Here is an 18,320-nt window from a genome sequence, read left to right on the forward strand (position 1 = left end):
GCTCCTCCTGGATCTGCCTGTCTCCTCATGTTACCGCACGCCCCGCTGCACTGATACGGCATAACGCGCAGTGTGCCGCTGCGTTAATAAAAGAGATGGGAACTAGAGGAGAGCAGGACCTCTTCCTACTTGCTTTGTCTCAAGATAGAGGCTCTTGGAGCCTACGGCCTTGTTTCTTCTGCAATAATAAAACAACCCCAAGAGGGATCTCCTTTCATTTGGAATTAAGGCATTGAGGTAGTGATTATTGTAGGCAGATGAGGTTTAACAGTTTCGAAGGAGACCAGCAAGGAGTTGGAGGTTTAGGGAGGGGAGCAGGGATGGAAGTGTTAAGGAAGGCAGTGTCGGAAAGTGAATTTTAGATAGTTTTGAAAGCGAAACAAGTTGGACGCTTTCCTGCACAGAAGACACATGGACTTGTTGTGTCAATGAAAGTCTGAAGAGGGGATTGTGGGACTTGGAGGGGTCTTGAAAAGCAGCCTGGTCTTGAAAGCAGCATGCTCAGTGGATTTTGAAAGCTGCAGTCTTTGGTCTGCAGTGCTATTTGTCAGATGAATTTACACTGCTCTGTGGGTGAAAGGTGGGGAAGAGAGAGTCTCTGCCTTTCTTTTGACTCCAGCGAGTGACTCAAGGTAGTGCTCTCTCAGAAGGGAAACCTCATGATGCTTTAGCAGCCCAAGCTGTTGAAGGAGAGTGTCTCTTTGGGTAATTTCCCTGACTCTGAAAGTCAACAGTTCCAGTTAATAGAGGGATTCAGCAAAGAGGTTTCCTTATGCTGACTGGAGCTGCAGATGATGCTCCAGCACAAGAAGTTCTTCTGGTGAGGCTGGGGCTGGTCCCAGCTGCTCCTTTCCCTGCCTGTCTCGCTTGCCCAGCTGCACTCTGGCTGGTGCAGCTGACAGCAGGCACGAGAAAGCAGAGAGGGACGTGAACAGGAAGGCACCAGAAACCTTGAGATTGACCTGACCCAGGCACATTAGAAAAACATGCATGTAAGGACTAAATATACATTATCCTAGAGAAGACGGTCAAAACGCTTCTCCTTGTCCTGGGTGTCCACCCCTGGACATCCCATTCCTGTAGGGCTGAGGTTTGGCTGCTCTGGGAGCCCTCCCTACCCCAGTGTGTGCTTCTCTCTGCGCAGTGTGTCTGGCTGAGGGTCTCTTTCCACATCCTTGTTGCTCAGATTGACTGAAGCCATGAAAACACGGCGACAAACCAGGTTGCTTAAGCTCTGGATCCAGAGCCACAGGTCACAGCTTGTATTAAGTGCAAGACCTAGGAGAGCAATGAGTGAATATGAAAGACTTTGCCACATCACTGTGTGCATTTTGATGAACTGTGGCCATAACTTTATAAATACAAGCTGCTCAATAAGCTTTCCCCTACTTGATGGAGATGTGGGGTACCGGGAGACCAATCTATTTGCCTTCGGTACAATACCTTTGTTTATTGACAGCCAAGCTGTAAAGCTGTTATTCAAGGAGGAATCCCGTGGACTTCAGTGGGATTTCTGCCTTGGCTAGATCACACCGTGCCATCTCACCATTGTAGTTTCTGCCAGTGCAGATATCTCAATGGGAGGAAGAGCATTCCTGTTCCAGAGTAGAGGAAATATTTTGTGGGTGTAGGACTAGGTTGAGGTGCCTTGTCTGGAGGCACCCAGCTCCAGTTTGGGAGGGGTAGAGGGGACAGACAGAAGCTTGAGGTCTGGCTTCTGATGATGTTTGGACGAGGCCCTAAGTCATGAAGCATGGCCAAGCTGTGGGCCCTGGAGGCTCTGTCCGTGGGTCCTGCAAGGAAACATCCCTCCAGACAAGAGGAAGGAGCACAGTTGTGGGGCATTTGGCTCCCAGGAGACCTTAGAGCAGCCTCCAGTACTGACTGGGGCTCCAGGAATGCCAGGGAGGGGCTCTTGGTCAGGGAGTGCAGGGATAGGACAAGGGGGAATGGTTTTCACCTGAAAGAGAGGAGATTGAGATGAGATCTTAGTAAGAAATGTTTTGCTGTGAGGGTGGGGAGGCCCTGGGCCAGGTTGCCCAGAGCAGTGGTGGCTGCCCCATCCCTGGAGGTGTTCAAGGCCAGGTTGGATGGGTCTGGGAGCAACGTGATCCAGTGGGAGGTGTCCCAACCCATGGCAGGGTTGGAACTGGAGGGGCTTTAAGGTTCCTTCTGACCCAAACCATTCCATGATTCTGTGATTTGGATTTGCTAGTCCTTTTTGACCTCAAAATGTGACCCAGAAGAGCATCTCTTGGTTCCCCATAGATCTCTTGAACAGTAATATTAAGCTCCAGAGTTTCTTTTAAAAAAGTCTTTTTTTGGCTGCAGATCTCTCTCTAAGTACACAAATGAAATGAATTTATATATGAGCATTGTGCTACTTGTAAAGCCTTTTCTTTTTCAAATTTTGTTTTATTCCTTTTTTAATCTCCATAGGATTTTCCCTGAATAAGCAGAACTGGGGCAATGCTGGTAACAGATGGACAAGGAGAAGGCTTGGATGCTGGAGTCTCTTACTGGGCTCAGGCAGATGAAGTGGGGTGTCTTTCCTCATCACCCCAAGAGTTTAATTTGACTGCAGATTATTAATTTTCGCTTCTAAAGCAGAGGTCTTGGCAACAGAGTGTGTTCCTTGGCAACAGACTGCCAGGGTTTAATTAAAGCAGGTGTGGGAGGTTTAAAAATGCCACTGTTGGAAAAAAGTTGAAAGGCATTAGCAAATCAAATGGGCTGAGACATGAGTCGTCCTGTCAGTGAGATGGGGATGAGAAGAAAACAGGAATAGTAAACAAGATGCAAACCGTGGAGGCAAGTTGGCAAAGGAGCAGTTCTGGAAGGGAGGCAGATATGGGACTTGCGTATTTTGCTGCCTTAGAATCATTAAGGTTGGAAAAGCCCTCTCAGCAAATCCAGCCCTGTCATCAGCCCAACCCCACTGTGGCTGCTAAACCACGTCCTAAAGTGACATGGCCACATGGTTTTTGAACCCCTCCAGGGATGGAGACCCTGCCACTGCCCTGGGCAGTCTCTGCCAGGGCTTCACCACTCTGTCAGTAAAGGAATATTTCCTAATATCTCAGTTAACCCTCCCCTGGCCTTCTGAGGGAACGGGCTGCAGCTCACCCTGGCCATCCCACAGGACAGCGTGGAAGGGGGTGGAAGGAAATCTGTGAGCCTGGTCGATCCTGGTTGGGGAACCAAATAGTTTAATCTATTAAAAAATTGCTTTTTAAAACCAGGTTTCCAAACTATGATTTCCATGAGGGTTTCATAAATGTTATATTTTGTTTTCATCCTCTCAAAAACTGAAGGTGTCATTTTGTTACTAAAATCAAGCAAAACCAATGGTGAGGCACAGGTTGCCCAGAGCAGTGGTGGCTGCCCCATCCCTGGAGGGGTTCAAGGCCAGGTTGGATGGGGCTTGGAGCCCCTGATCCAGTGGGAGGTGTCCCTGCCCATGGCAGGGGTGGGACTGGATGGACCTTATGTTCCCTTCTGACCCAAACCATTCTATGATCCTAAAAGTCCCTTGAGGAGAGTCTGTGGACAGCACAGCTGTGTTCTATTCCATCATTTACCTCCATTCCCACAGGATCGAGCTGTGTGTGATAGGCACCTCTGCCTGCAGCTCAACTGGTGTCTGTTTACACTGTGCCTGCTAAATATAAATATACCCAATAATTAATAATGCCAAATGTGCATCATTAATTTGGAAGTAACTCCAGCTTGTGCTAGAAGAAGAGCAGGAGAAGAGAAGGCTCCCAGGAGACCTTGTAAAGGTCTTCCAGTACCTGAAGGGGCTACAAGAAAGCTAGGGAGGGACTTTTTACAAGGGCTTGGAGAGACACAATGAGCAGGAATGGGTATAAACTGGAGAGGGGTAGATTTAGACTAGATACAAGGAGGAATTTCTTCACTATGAGAGTGGTGAGGCCTTGGCCCAGGTTACCCAGGGAAGTTGTGCTGCCCCATCCCTGGAGGTGTTCAAGGGCAGGTTGGATGGGGCCTGGAGCCCCTGATCCAGTGGGAGGTGTCCCTGCCCATGGCAGGGGGGTTGGAACTATATGATCTTTAAGGTCTCTTCCAACCCAAACTATTCTATGATTCTATGTGGCTGATCTGAACTGCAGAAGTGGTTTGGAGCAAAGAGAGTTAACTTTGGGCTCTACTGCCTGTCTCTGCCCCTGTTTTGTTGTGTAAATGTCCTGGTTTGAGCTACAGTAGAATCAGAGTCAGAAACAGGGAACCCAGCTACCAAATCAGGCCCGGCTGGGGCTAAACCATGACAGCAACCTTGGGCAAGTCAAGGGGAGACCTTATGGCCCTGTTTTTCAGGTGCGAGAGGGGGATAATAATCTTGTTCCCTTTCTGTGGCAAAATGCAAGATCCTGATTGCTTACATCCGAGCAAATGATTTTTATGCACTTGTTCAGGTCCTGTAATTTATGACTACAACTACCCCAGTGTCTGAGTTACTTCAGGTATCTCGAGCTTCTGAAGATGTCACCTCCTATTATAGAACAAACAATCTTGTAATGTGGCATAAATAATAATACAGCTTTACAAGAGCCTGAAGCACCGTGTTATTGCTGCGCTAATCTGAGAGGCACTGGGCCATTATCGAAGCATTCCATAGGGTTTGTTTTTTTTCCTGAAGGAAGGTACATAATTCCTAGCTGCGTAGCGTGGCTGATTGGTTTATAAAGCCAGGCTGGCTAATTCCTGGTAGAGGTTAGACAAATTCCCCTCTGTTCTCAGTAATTAACCTGTAGGGTTTGGTGCCTTTTCTTTGCAGTTCAGCAGAGACAATGGCTGCAAGAACGTATTTGTGCTCTTTAATGTGTGATGAAGAACATCTGCCTCCCACAGTAATGAAATAAGCCGTGTGTGACACATGAATGAGGCAATTCAGGGCTGGAGTTGCGATGGGGAGGCACTTGCTGGTGAATGTTCTCTGACACCTCTGGCGAATGTTGTAGGTGGAGGAAGGAAAGAGTGGGTAAAAAGCAAAGGAAGGGAAATTACAGAATCACAGAATGGTTTGTCCGGGAAGGGACCTCAAAGCCCATCCAGTTCCACCCCTGCCATGGGCAGGGACACCTCCCACTGGATCAGGGGCTCCAAGCCCCATCCAACCTGGCCTTGAACCCCTCCAGGGATGGGGCAGCCACCACTGCTCTGGGCAACCTGGGCCAGGGCCTCCCCACCCTCACTGGAAACATTTCTGCCTAAGATCTCATCTCAATCTCCCCTCTTTCACCTCAAAACCGTTTCCCTCGTGCTATCCCTGCACTCCTTGATCAAGAGCCCCTCCCCAGCTTTCCTGGAGCCCCTTTCAGCACTGGAAGCTGCTCTAAGGTCTCCCCACAGCCTTCTCTTCTCCAGGCTGAATAACCCCAACTCTCTGAGCCTGTCCTTATAGGTGAGGTGTGATACCCACTGTGAATCCCTTTGTGAAGGCAGCAGCAAGAGAGGGAGAGAAGTGACTTTGAAAGTTTCCCCATGCAGAGAGCTGTTTATAGCATCATTCTTACAGTGGGATTAGAGAAAGGAGGCCTTTGAAGATCTAAAGGAGATTTCATTGGTGATGTGATATAATATAGTGAAGAAAAGAGATTAGAGGCAGATAAAATCCTGTAATGCTGTTGTGCTTCCTTCACTGCTCCCGGAGGTTGCATCAAAATTAACCCTTACATTTGGGATCTCAATGTTGTGCTTTGGATCTATCTCAAAGCAGAGATCAGCATCACAGTATATAACGGTGGGAGAGCAGGGTGGGTGTCTGCACATATTGGATTGGACAGTGGATTGCAGTGGGAATGTTGTTTAAGCCTCGTGTGTCACTTACACGGCTCCAAATGCATCGGGTGAGGTACAAGGATGGAGATTACTCTCTGCTTTTTCAGACATGCGATGTGATAGGAAGTGTCCTGCTCAGATGCATTTGCTTTGCTTTTGAATCACTCTCCAGCTGCAAGTAATTAGGAGAAAAAAGTTACGCATGGAAAAGTGACATTAATACAGTAATTATAGTCCTTTGATTAGTCACCACCGGTAATCTGAGCAGGTTCCAGGTAAACCTTGTCTTTGCATTCAAATCTCTACTCATCGATGAGGTTATCTCACATTAGGATTATCAGTCACTTGGCAGTCAGCAGGGACCCCAGACTGGACCATTAGAAGGAAGATCATTTTCCCTTCTCTGGATTTGCTCCAGCCCCTCAATGTCTTTCTTGTACTGAAGGGACCTAAACTGAACCCAGGATTTGAGGTGTGGCCTCACCAGCGCTGAGCACTGGGGGACAATGCCTTCCCTACTTCTGCTGGCCACCTCATGGCTGAGCCAAGCCAGGATGCTGATGGACTCGTGATTTGGCATTACCTTATGTGCAGCCAGCTGCTGCACAGGCAGAGGCATGGGATGGTTCTCTCGGGCTGGAGGCACAGGGCGTGCAGTCTGGGGCTGTGCTCTGTTGCAGGACAAATGCAGGTTAGGTGCCTGGCTGTGCACAACTTCAGGGCTGAGTGTAGCACTGGTGAGACTGCTCCTCGAATCCTGTGTTCAGTTCTGGGCCCCTCACCACAAGAAGGATGTTGAGGCTCTGGAGCGAGTCCAGAGAAGAGCAACGAAGCTGGTGAGGGGGCTGGAGAACAGGCCTTATGAGGAGCGGCTGAGAGAGCTGGGGGCGTTTAGGCTGGAGAAGAGGCAGCTGAGGGGAGACCTCATTGCTCTCTGCAACTCCCTGAAAGGAGGTTGTGGAGAGGAGGGAGCTGGGCTCTTCTCCCGAGTGACAGGGGACAGGACGAGAGGGAATGGCCTCAAGCTCCACCAGGGGAGGTTCAGGCTGGACATTAGGAAAAATTTTTTCACAGAAAGGGTCATTGGACACTGGCAGAGGCTGCCCAGGGAGGGGGTTGAGTCACCTTCCCTGGAGGTGTTTAAGGCACGGGTGGATGAGGTGCTGAGGGACATGGTTTAGTGATTGATAGGAATGGTTGGACTTGATGATCCTGTGGGTCTCTTCCAACCTGATGATTCTATGATTCTGTGATATGGCCTGTAAGCCATGGAGATTGTGCCTTGGTCCTGAGTGCTAGCTCCATCTGAATAAGAGGCACAATGCTGGAATAGCATTCAGAAAATCCAGCAGGTTTTGCAAACCCCGGTAGTGCTGGTGAGGTGATCTGATGGGTCTTTTCCAACCTGATGATTCTGTGATTCTATGATCCAGTGATGGGCTGGCAGCAGTTTCCCCGAGTCCTCCGTGGATTAGGAGAATGCTCCGTGCCGCAAGAAGTTTTGAATAGTCTGTGCAGATGTAGAGCAAGCAGCTGGATGATCCCAGAAGCTGGGTGATCCAGATCGAGTGGTGAAACGAATAGTGCAGGCATTGGGGATCTGGAGGCAGCTCTCTGAGGCTGACACATGCCAGCTGGCTTTGGTCCTTATTCTGTAGGGAAAGAGACTTTTAGAGTCTGTGACAGATAAAATATGACCACAGCTCTTCTGAGAATGAGTGGGATGATGCGTTGTTGATGAGAAGCACAGGAGTTCTTACAGGGGACTTCTGGAGCAAGCCCTCAGGCAAACCAAGGACCACTCTGCTCACCTAAGCAAAATCTGTTCATGTGGCACTGCTCTGTGTTGTCTCAGGTGTGCAAATGCGCCCTGGGGCCTCTGTGGCAGCGCTGGCAGAGCTCCATCTGATGAGAACCTCGGCAGAAGTGTGCTGAATGTGCTGGTTGTGACACATCCCCACCTTCTGCAGGTGGTGGAGTAGGTGGAGGAAGGATAGCTGCAAGCACCTTCTGCTGTTGTCTACGTCTTCAGCGCCTTTCTGGAAATAGGGGATTTCCTCAAATTATTTCAGGTGATATGGAATTAATCACTATCATCAGTAGGAGAAATCACTTATTTTGTGAGGTAAATCACAGCCCAGGAGCCTGCAGTGCAAACTGTGTGCCCAAATATCACACACTTAAAGTTCACAGAATTGTAGAATGTCCTGAGTTGGAAAGGACCCAAAGGGACCATCGATTCCAACTCCTGTCCCTGCACAGGACACCCCAACATTCACACCGTGGGGCTGAGGGCCTTGGCCAGATGCTGCTGAAATATTGTCAGGCTCAGTGCTGTGACTGCTTCCCTGGGAGCTGTTCCAGGGCTCCACCACCCTCTGGGGGAAGAACCTTTTCTTAATGTCCAAACTAACCCTCCCCTGGCATCTTCCTGCCATTCCCTTGGGTCCTGTCATTGGTGGCCAGAGAGAAGAACTTAGTGCCTCCTCCTCCCCTGGTGAAGAAGCTGCAGAGCAGGATGGGTTCTCCCCTTGGTCTCCTCTGTTTCCCCTTAGGCACTGCTCCACAGGGCTGTGTGTGACTGACTGCTGTGTCATTTGAAGAACTGGGTGTCCAGTGTGTGCTGGTGGGGCTCCCCACCGTGTGTTCACGTGTGCTCGGCTGCAGTGTCCCCATTCGAATGTCCGGCAAAGAAGCAAACGCACAGTGCCCTTTCCTGAAAAGCAGGGCTCTCCTCCCTTGTAGGGTTGCTCCAATGTTTCAGCCTGGAGAACAGAAGGCTTTGGGGAGACCTTATAGCAGCCTTGCAGTGCTGAAAGAGGCTCCAGCAGAGCTGGGGACGGACTTCTTAACAAGAGCCTGGAGTGACAGGACGAGGAGGGGTGGCTTTAAATTGGAAGGGTGAAGATTTAGACTGGACATTAGGAAGAAATTCTTCACAATGAGGATTGGGGGGCCCTGGCCCAGGTTGCCCACAGCGGTGGTGGCTGTCCCCATCCCTGGAGGTGTTCAAGGCCAGGTTGGATGGGCCTTCAGCAACCAGACCCAGTGGGAGGTGTCCCTGCCCATGGCAGGGGAGGTGGAACTGGATGGGCTTTGAGGTCCCTTCTGTCACAAACTATTCTTTGATTCTGTGATTCATTCTATAATGTCCTGAGTTGGAAGGGAACCTCAAAATCATCGAGTCCAATATCAGGTCCACAGGTGGCTCTTCCTATTGCACCCTCTGCTCTGGCAGGGCTCTGGGTCTGGTCCCCTTGCTCCAAAGTGCTTGGATTAGAGAGGGAGGCAATGAAGGGGAAACTCATCTGGGTTCTTTTTGAGATTTCATGCTGGAGAGCATCGCTGCCCCAGTGATCCGGGCAAGGCTGGATTTGTGTGTAGACTGATGCTGATTCAGGGATTTGGCTAATCTCTGCTCCTTCTTGCCTTTCGTCACCTTCACAGGGAGCAAGAATTAACCTGGCAACCTTTGGTTTACTTCGCAAATCGGCTTAGCGTAAACAAGGGATGGGAAGTGAAAGGGTGGAATATTAGCCTTATTGACAGGCCTAATCAAGGGCTGACAGCAGGAAGAGAGGAATCGGTATGATTTCTGCTTGTGCTTAACTAGCCTTAACAAAATTTGTCCTCCTCCTCCTCCAGATCCACTTCACCAATTAGAGCAACAGGGTGGGATGTGCCAGACAACCTGAGGTTAGGATGAGTGTAACATGGCTGAGGTATAGTGGGGTTACTGGGACCATGCAGTGCATATTTTAAAGATGATTTTGTGGTTTTGTGCTTAAGAGGGTCTTTCTTGTGTGTACTTGACACTAAAGCAGATTTCTCCTTTGATATTTCCTTGTACAAAAAACGTTTACCCTTCAATTACAGATAAAGTGATTTTTGCTTTGATTTTTAGCCTAATTTACTGAAGGAAACAATGCCCATGCATTCAGAATGCCTGTCTGCCTGTTAGTTTTTTGTGTCCCAGCTCCCCACAGCCCTTTCAGCTTCTGAATCAGTTGGTGAAGTTCATGGAATCATGGAACGGTTTGGGTTGGAAGGGACCTTAAATACTGTCCAATTCCAACCTCCCACAGCCATGAGCTGAGACACCTTCCACTGGATCAGGTTGCTCCAAGCCCCATCCAACCTGGCCTTGAACACCACTGCAGCCACTACTGCTCTGGGCAGCCTGGGTCAGGGCCTCCCCACCCTCACAGCAAAACATTTTTTCCTAAAACCTCATCTTAGTTTCCCTTCTTTCAGCTGAAAACGATTCCCTCCCGTCCTCTCCCTGCACTCCCTAATGAAGACTCCCTCCGCAGCGTTCCAGGAGCCCCTTTCAGGACTCTCTCAGCCTGTCCTCGTACAGGAGGTTCTCCAGCCCTCAGATCATCTCCGTGGCCTCCTCTGGCCTCGCTCCAACAGCTCCATGTCCTTCCTGTGCTGAGGACTCCAGAACTGGATGCAGGGCTCCAGATGGGGTTTCACAAGAGCAGAGTTGCCCCGTATGTGACTGACATCCCAGTTGGGTGATGTACCTCTGAGTTCTGTGAAAAGCAGGGCTGTGCAAAGCCATGGCCATCACTGTATCACACCTTACGAGCCTAGTCTCTCCCTGAGGAGGAAGGAGGGGAGAAGACCCAGATTGACAAGACATGAATTCCAGAATGGTTTTCAGAGGTGAGATTATCAGGCCAGAGTCCTCCTTTGCATGTCAGTAGGTTACCTGGTGGTTCTGTCACTTAATATAGGAAATTTAGGCAGAATTCCAGAGTTTGGACATCTATAAGCATTTGCCTCCTGACTCTTTCTTTGTCAGCCATCTCAAGGAGTAATGATGGCTGTCACTGCCTATATAAAAGGTGATGGAATATGGCTTGATGTAACTAGAGCAGGCTACGTGGGGTCCACGTGACGCACAGATGATGGGCAGCATCCCTTCACTCTGTACTTTTGTCCTGTCCTATTTAAATAAACAAGTGAAGGCACCTCGGCTCCGATCCCTCGCACATCCTGCTGAACGGCGCAGGGCTAGCAGAAAGAGGCAGTCACGAGGAGCTGTGTGTTGTTTCTTGACTCAAAACCTCCAGCTGCAGGAAAAGTTTCGCCTTCTCCGGAGGTCACAAGCAGGAGGTTTAAATGCCCTTCTGCTCTTGAGGCAGGAGTGCATGGAAAAAACCCTTATTTAGACCCAACCCTAAATCCTTTGCAAATACAGTGGAGGAGATTGTAGCTTCTCTAGATGTTTTGCAGTATATCCTGTCTGTGGATGCAGTATATTCCGTGTGCCCAGTGTCTGTACTTTCTCGCTGAGGGCTTCTGTATCCAGATCAGGATATCAGCCACATTGTCTCCACGATTTCTGCCAGCCTTCTGAAGCTAGCTGTGGACTTCATCAGCTGCCAGAGAGGAGACAGCAGGGCTACCAGTGGGGTATTTTGGCTGTATTCAGGTGTGTGTCAGTCCTCGCGATGGGCTGCCCCTTCCTGCGGGCAGTCAGCTCCAGGAGGATGGGCAGAGGCTTGCAGCGGCAGCGCAGCATCCTCTTTGCATGGCCTTGGCCAACTCCTTTTGATCTCCACATCTCCTCCATAAAAATGGGGAGAACCATGTCAACATACGTGTCCCGGCTGGAGGAAACGAGAGGATTCAGTCCTGTTTCCAGTTGGCTGTACGCATCCCATATGCTATCGCCGCCTCTTCTAACCAGCGCCAGACAGACTGATCTCGTCTACCCCGGCGTGGTGGGTGGCTGTGCTGATGATGAACGCTTATCGAGTGTCTTGTCTTTTTTAACTGTGTGGGGGGCTGCTGTTTCCTTGCTTTGGCCAGAAAGTCAGGATAAAGCAAGGGGAGTGGGCAGGGGATGGAAACCCTTAAGCAGGGAGCAGAGTGCAGGTGCTGGGGGGGAGGTGGCATAATCCTGGCTGGATGCAGCACTTTCCTGGGCTGGGAGGTTTTTGTTTCAGTGGGAAAGGGACGTATCCTGCATGCAGAGAGCAGAGTGAGAACTTACTGCCCTTTGAAAGTCAGCAAAATCCCCAGCCCCATGCTGAGCATGGAGTCATGTGCCAGCTCTGCAGATTTGGGAGTCCCGTAGTCCCGGGGCCAGGGGTGCTGAGCACCAATGGGGACCCTCCCCAAGTTCTCATAGGTCCCCCCTTTCTCCCTCCCTTCCTGCAGAATTTCATAGCATGGCCAGGGAAAGAAAGGAAAGAATTCCTCCCCTGGAATTGCTCGGTGTGTGACTGAAATAAATAACTAGGATCCCAGGTAGTGAGGAGGCTGCTAATAACGTGCTCTTGACAGGCACGGGATTGCCGGGCTGAGCGATGTCTGAGTGAAAGCTCCAGGCTAGGGTGGGGGTGGGGGGCTTCTTTTTTTTTCCTGCCAGCTCTCGCCAGGCAGTAGGGTTTTTTTTTTCCCCTCCCTGATAATAAGGACATCATCAGAAGCAAGATGCAGTGGCTAAGGGATGGAGCAGGAATGGTGAGTTCAGGTAGCTGTCTTTCTCTTTTCCTCTTATTGCAGTACTTTGACGGGAAAATAAGCCTCCGTCCTATCTCCTGACTCCTCCTTTACTCCCTGTCCTTGAAACCATTGATCACTCTGTAGCCATTTTATGGGCTCTGCATTCCCAAACTGCTGAGCAGAAGGAGAAATTAAAAGAAAGGGAAGGGGGGTTGCATGCGCTGAGGCGTGGGAAGTGGGGAGCGGCGCTTGGCAGGGGCTGGGGAGGTGGGTTTTTTTGGGGCAAACTGGTGGGTTTTATTGGGGCAAACTGGTGGCTTTGTGGGGGAAAGTGAAAGATTTTCCAGGTGCTCGTGTGTGGGGTGTGACAGCTCCGGGAGAAGGCTGGAAGGAGGACAATATCGGAATGGGGATGCCGGCTGTCGGCACCGTTCCTGCCACTGGGACCTGTCAGATGTGCCCCTTCTGGGGATGATGAGTTGCGGTGAGGGGGGAGCCCGAATTTGCTGCCGAGCCGGGAACGTCCCTGCCTTTGCTTACATCAGACTGTAAAACATTCCTCTGAAGTGTGGAGTCTTCAGGAAAGCAGTTTAAACAGTGACAGCTCTGCTTAATAAACCAAAAATATTGCCGATTGGCAGATGCCCTCGCTCTGCCTCGAGAACAGCTCAGAGGGGCTGAGTCTGCCAGGAGGGAAAGCGTGGAAGTTCCTGCATCTCACCAAGGGTCCCTTTTTCTCCTTCAGAAACTTCCCCATGAAGAGATGCAGTTGTTATTGAGATAGTCCTCCTCACCTCTTCCTCCTTATACAGCTTTTCTTTGCAAGGGCATTTCCCTCTCTGCGCTGGGATGGGGTTTGCAGGGTATTTTTTGTTTTGCCCATCCTGGGGCATTTTCCATCCTGCAGGGAACCTCGGGGCATCCCTGCGGGCTGCTCCGGTGCTGGGGACTCACTCTGGGTGGCTGGCAGCGTGGGGCCGTGCAGGCTGCTGGCGTCACCTGGCTCAGCCCCTCCGCTTGGGCTTCGCTGGGGGACCCAGCAGATGTTCCTGGCAGCGGGGATGGTTTTGGAGCCAGCGCCGAAATCACTGCCTGTTCTCTCCTGGTGCCCGGCCACCAGCTCCGTGATGTCCTGCGCAGCTCGTTCCTGCCCTCCATCCTCTCTAATACTTACACAAACAGGAGCTTAGCGGTTTATGCTTCTCAAAGACTCAGAAGCTGGCACTACGAGCATCATGTGAGGGTGTAGCCAGCAGCCTGTCAGACAGCACATTTCTTTAGGGTCCTAGTTAAGGCTTGTCTACCACCCAGCAGCACTCTGGGGGGTTTGCTTGCCCCCTCCTACCCTCTGAGCACCCAGGCTTTGCCTTCCCCGCTGCCACGCACGTCAGCGTGGCACTGTTCCTCTCTCCGCCAGTGTCTAAGCAACACAAATCGCCTTTCACCCATTTGCCGGTTTACATTTTTCAGAGATTACTCTGCTGAAAGAGAAGCGGCGATGGAAAAGCTGGATGTGGCTCTTTCATCCTTTTCCCTTTATTCCCCGGTGACTGCTGAGATCTGGTGGGGAGGGGATGCGGTGCCGGGCAAACTGCTTTCCTAATTGACATAGCACAAGGCTTGACACTTTCTGTCCCTCTTATCTTCCCAGCTTCCTTTCTTGCTGCTGGCAATAAGGGAGACTTTGTTCTTCTGTTCTGATTAGTCTAATCTTTGCCTTCTCTTAAAGAGAAATTATAGTGGCTGCTGAATAGCCAGTATTTTGGGGGGAATTGAAAAATAAAATATGTGTGTGGGGGAAATTGGAACTCCAGTGACTGATTTTGAAGCAGGTTCTACCCAGGAATTTCCCAATATTGCTCCTTCTAGTAAGGGAAAAATAAGAGTGAGCTGCAATTTCTGTTTTCTAGAGCAGTTTAACATTCTCAGTAGTAGTGAAGATACTCCATGTATCTCTAGGTTAAAAATGGTTACAAAACAATAATATAAAACTGATCCAAAGAGGATAAATGCATCAGAGATCTTTGCAATTGCTTGTGAGCATGGAGCCTGCTTCCCCAGGGATGGGTGGTTGTGGTCCGAGGGGTTTGACGGGTGAACAGTGCTCCCATGCTTGGATGGTCTGGGCTGCTGGGAGCGCTCACACGGCTGCGCTATGAAGCCAAGGTCCTGGGGACACTCGGTCTGTACAAATTCTGATCACTTTTTGCAAGCCGAGGCACATCGGTCCAGATGTCCTGGCCAGATGCCAATGCAGGCAGCTCTATTCTATTTAATGCAGGGTTTGCCTGCTGTTCCTGTTGGTGAGTTAATTTTTAGTCCTTCACATGTTGGATCATGTTGGTGTACTCTGTTAAACAAATGAGTTATTCCACCCCAGAATTAGCTGCATTTCAGCATGTCAGTGTGAAACATTATCATCTTGGTCTACTGGCTGAAAACGTGCTACCAAAATATATAATGGCTTGTTTTACTCCTAAGCAAAGGCTGTCTGATCTGTTCACACGCATTAAGCTGCCTGCCATATGGTGAAGAACCTTAGCCTTTCATTTAGAGCAACGCTGGACCAATTTTCATGAGCACTGAACCTCTATTATGGGTTTTCAGCTGTCTTTTTTTTAGCCTGATACTATTTTCTGTGTATCTACTAAAGAACAGCAACAGAAATTTGCTTTGAATAGCTTCCCTGGGCTTTGCTCTGCTCAGGCACGCTGATCTAAACCTGGAATTCAGACAGACTTCTCAGAAGTTCTGCACAGCCCTGCCTTACTCATAGAATCATGGGTTTGGGTTGGAAGGGACCTCAAAGCCCATCCAGTCCCACCCCCTGCCATGGGCAGGGACACCTCCCACTGGATCAGGGGCTCCAAGCCCCATCCAACCTGGCCTTGAACACCTCCAGGGGTGGGGCAGCCACCACTGCTCTGGGCAACCTGGACCAGGGCCTCCCCAACCTCACAGCAAAACGTTTCTTCCTAAAATCTCATCTCAATCTCCCCTCTTGCATCTGAAAGCCATTCCCCCTTGTTCTATCACTTATTGAAAGAATTAAACTACTTTCTGTCGTTCTCAGTACTGGATTGGGTTAGACAGTCAGACCTGCTACCTCTCCCTGTTATTCATCTCTAAGGAGTGTGTCACTAATATTTTACAAGTGATGGTACCTTTTGTTCTCGTTGCATGTGGCTCTTTATTTCTCAATCAGCCTCTCAAACCTAGCTATTATTCCATACTACAAAGCTGTTGGCGCTTCTTTTCTTCTCCTTTGCATGTGCTGCTTTCTGTTTTTTAAACAATTAATCTTTTGCCAATTATGCTGGCATCCCATGAGGGTGTTTTCCATGCTTCATTGGTACTGAGTTGCTAAACTGCTGGTATCTGTTTCTAACCCTGAAAGATGAAACTAATTGTCATTGGTAGTGATGGGAATTAATTGATGCATCTGATCAGTGTTCCAAGTACAATGATCGTTGAGTTAGGTGTTCTTCACAGAGGGTATGGATCCAGCATGCTGTAGTATAGCCTTTTCTGGAATGGGACCATAGAATTGTAGAATTGTTTGGTTGGAAAAGACCTTTGAGATCATTGAGTCCACCCGTACCTGTCCACTACAGAACCAGATCCCTAAGCACCTTGTCTGCCTGTCTTTTAAACCCCTCCAGGGATGGTGACTCCATCACTGCCTTGGGCAGCCTCTGGCAGTGCCTGAGAACTGTTTCAGTGAAGAGTTTTTTCCTAATATACCATCTAAACCTCCCCTGGTGCAACTTGAGGCCATAATGTAGTTTTTTATCTGATGAGGGCAGAGTTTTCCTGAAGCCTTTTGCTGTATTACAGGAAAGACAAGCATGCACCTTCCTTGCTGTTTCCTTGCATAGGGTCTAATTCTGGACTTGATGTTGTGCCTGTGAAAGTCAAAGTGAGTGCAGCCATTAGGTTTGCTGGGTAGAGAGTCCTGGTCTTTTTGGGTTTTTTTCCACAGGCATACACAGCCACATAGTGCATGTTGTTTGAATATTTAAAATCAACGTGTTGATATTTTACATTGCTGTCATCAACAAAAAGTAAGGTGTTGTAAATCACAGAATCATAGAATGGTTTTGAGCTTAATATTACTATTCAGGAGATCTACAGGGAAACAAGAGATGCTCTCCTAGGTCAGGCATTTTGAGGTCAGAATGAACTAGCAAAACTGAATCATGGAATGATTTGGATTAGAAGGACCTTATAGCCCATCCAGTTGGGTTGGAACACCTCCCACTGGATCAGGGGCTCCAAGTCCCAGCCAACCTCGTCTTGAACACCACTGCGGCCACCACTGCTGTGGGCAACCTGGGCCAGGGCCTCCCCACCCTCACAGCAAAACCTTTCTCCCCAAGCTCTCATCTCAATCTCTCCTCTTGCAGCTGAAAACCATTCCCCTTCAATCCTATCCCTGCACTCTCTGTCATCACAACTTAAAACATGTTAAAAGGGGATTCAATGAATAACAAGGCCAAACGCTGTAAGTGGTGGAGTTGTTCATGACTGGGGCACTGTGGCAGCCAGGAACCTTTTTTACCTTTTTCATTACTTATTCTTCTCCACTTGTCAGTCTGCAATTCATGGAATATTTAAAGTACAATGACTTTGCACTCCATAATCCTAAAAAGCTCAATGCAAAGTCTGAAAATAAAAACAAGTGGAAGAAAGATGTTTTGGGCTGATTTTCAGTTTTGAAAGTTTGAATAAGCTAATGCAGTTGGTGGGGAGAAGCCAGGCTAGGATGGGATGGAAAAAGGATCTTGAAGTCTCCAGGCACTTGGGAAAAAATGGGATTTAAGGGGCCTGGAGTGCCCTGAACTCCCATGGAGATCAAAGGGAACAGAGAGCACTTGGCTTGGCTGGTGGAGTGTGTCACAAAGCAGCCCCCTGGGAAGCCGCAGTGCCAAAGGGTTTGTGCGTCCCGCTGAGGGTGCTTTTTGGTCTGACATCTCCATACCCTGCAGCCTCAGCAAGGAGGGCCTTTTGCCACGAGAGAGCAGCTTATTGCGAGTTTATCCCTGTTCATCTTGGGGGTCTCTGTCGATGGAGGCTTATACTCGGGTTGAACGAGCTCTGCACGCACTGGAGAACTGTGTGTGTGTGCTGCAGTGCGGTCGAGATCCTGAAGTGTTAGGTCAGCCTTACCAAGTACATTTCTTGGTGGGATTTTTTTCTCACCATGTAGTTTCTGCTCTGTTTTCCATTTCAGTCTGGTTTGGGGATTCTTTAAGCTTTTAGTCATAGCCTCCTACTAGCGTCGCTGTAAGGGTACGCAGAAAACATCCACATTAAAGAGCTGATGTTATGGTATATAAAATATTTGGATGAATGCCCGATATAAGCTAGTGATTGCCCTGTGTCCACCCCAGTGTGGCTAGAAGGAGCCCTGGCTCTAGTCCCACGCACAAACCACAGCTCTGTGACCCAGTTCCTACCTGCTGGGTAACGGACAAGCCTGTAACTTCTCTGTTTCCTTAGTTTTATTCCAGTGATTCATCGGGGATGTCTGGCAAACCCTTTGAAACCATTTCTTGGAGGGTGCCACAGAAATACGCAGCAGTATTTTGTAAAGCATTGCACAGGATGCACTCGCTAGGAAACCTCACGCACTGTGTGGTCATCATGTCCATCTGTCCCTCCTGTGTTCAGCATTCCAGTGTTTGAGCACAGCAGGCTTTGTAAACTGTGATGCTTTTTAACTGCTAAAAACCCACTTTTCTTGTATCTTCTGAAAGGGTTTTTCTTTTTTTTTTTTTTTCAACACTTGGTGAAACATCTCTGAGCTGCTCCAAGCGAACATCTTAATGTATTTATGACATTAGCTGCTCCTGCTCCAGAACGGTTGCTCTCTCAATCTCTTTGAGCCTGGCTGTTATTTTGAACATGACTAATTCCCTGAGTGACTAAGCTGTTAGATAATAGGCAAAATCCATCAAGTTATCTCGGTCTCCAATAGTTTCTATTGTTATGAAAAGATGTCATATGAGAAAATAAATAAATAAAGTTGCCTATTATGCAATGTGGGCAGGGAA

General features: G+C 49.1%; 1 protein-coding gene across 4 annotated transcripts in view; it reads left to right on the plus strand.

Moving 5' to 3' along the window:
• ARHGEF9 (Cdc42 guanine nucleotide exchange factor 9) overlaps positions 1-18,320 on the plus strand; it is a 219,510-nt gene that overhangs the window by 55,699 nt on the left and 145,491 nt on the right. Inside the window, exon 1 of one of the 4 annotated variants that reach the window (XM_069867779.1) lies at positions 12,202-12,292. The exons of the other annotated variants lie outside the window; for them this stretch is intronic. The gene's annotated coding sequence lies outside the window, so the exon portion shown is untranslated. Of the gene's footprint in view, positions 1-12,201; positions 12,293-18,320 lie in introns of those variants that run through there. 4 annotated transcript variants of the gene reach the window in all.

The sequence above is a fragment of the Phaenicophaeus curvirostris genome, chromosome 13, assembly GCF_032191515.1.
Source record: "Phaenicophaeus curvirostris isolate KB17595 chromosome 13, BPBGC_Pcur_1.0, whole genome shotgun sequence".
Taxonomy (NCBI): domain Eukaryota; kingdom Metazoa; phylum Chordata; class Aves; order Cuculiformes; family Cuculidae; genus Phaenicophaeus; species Phaenicophaeus curvirostris.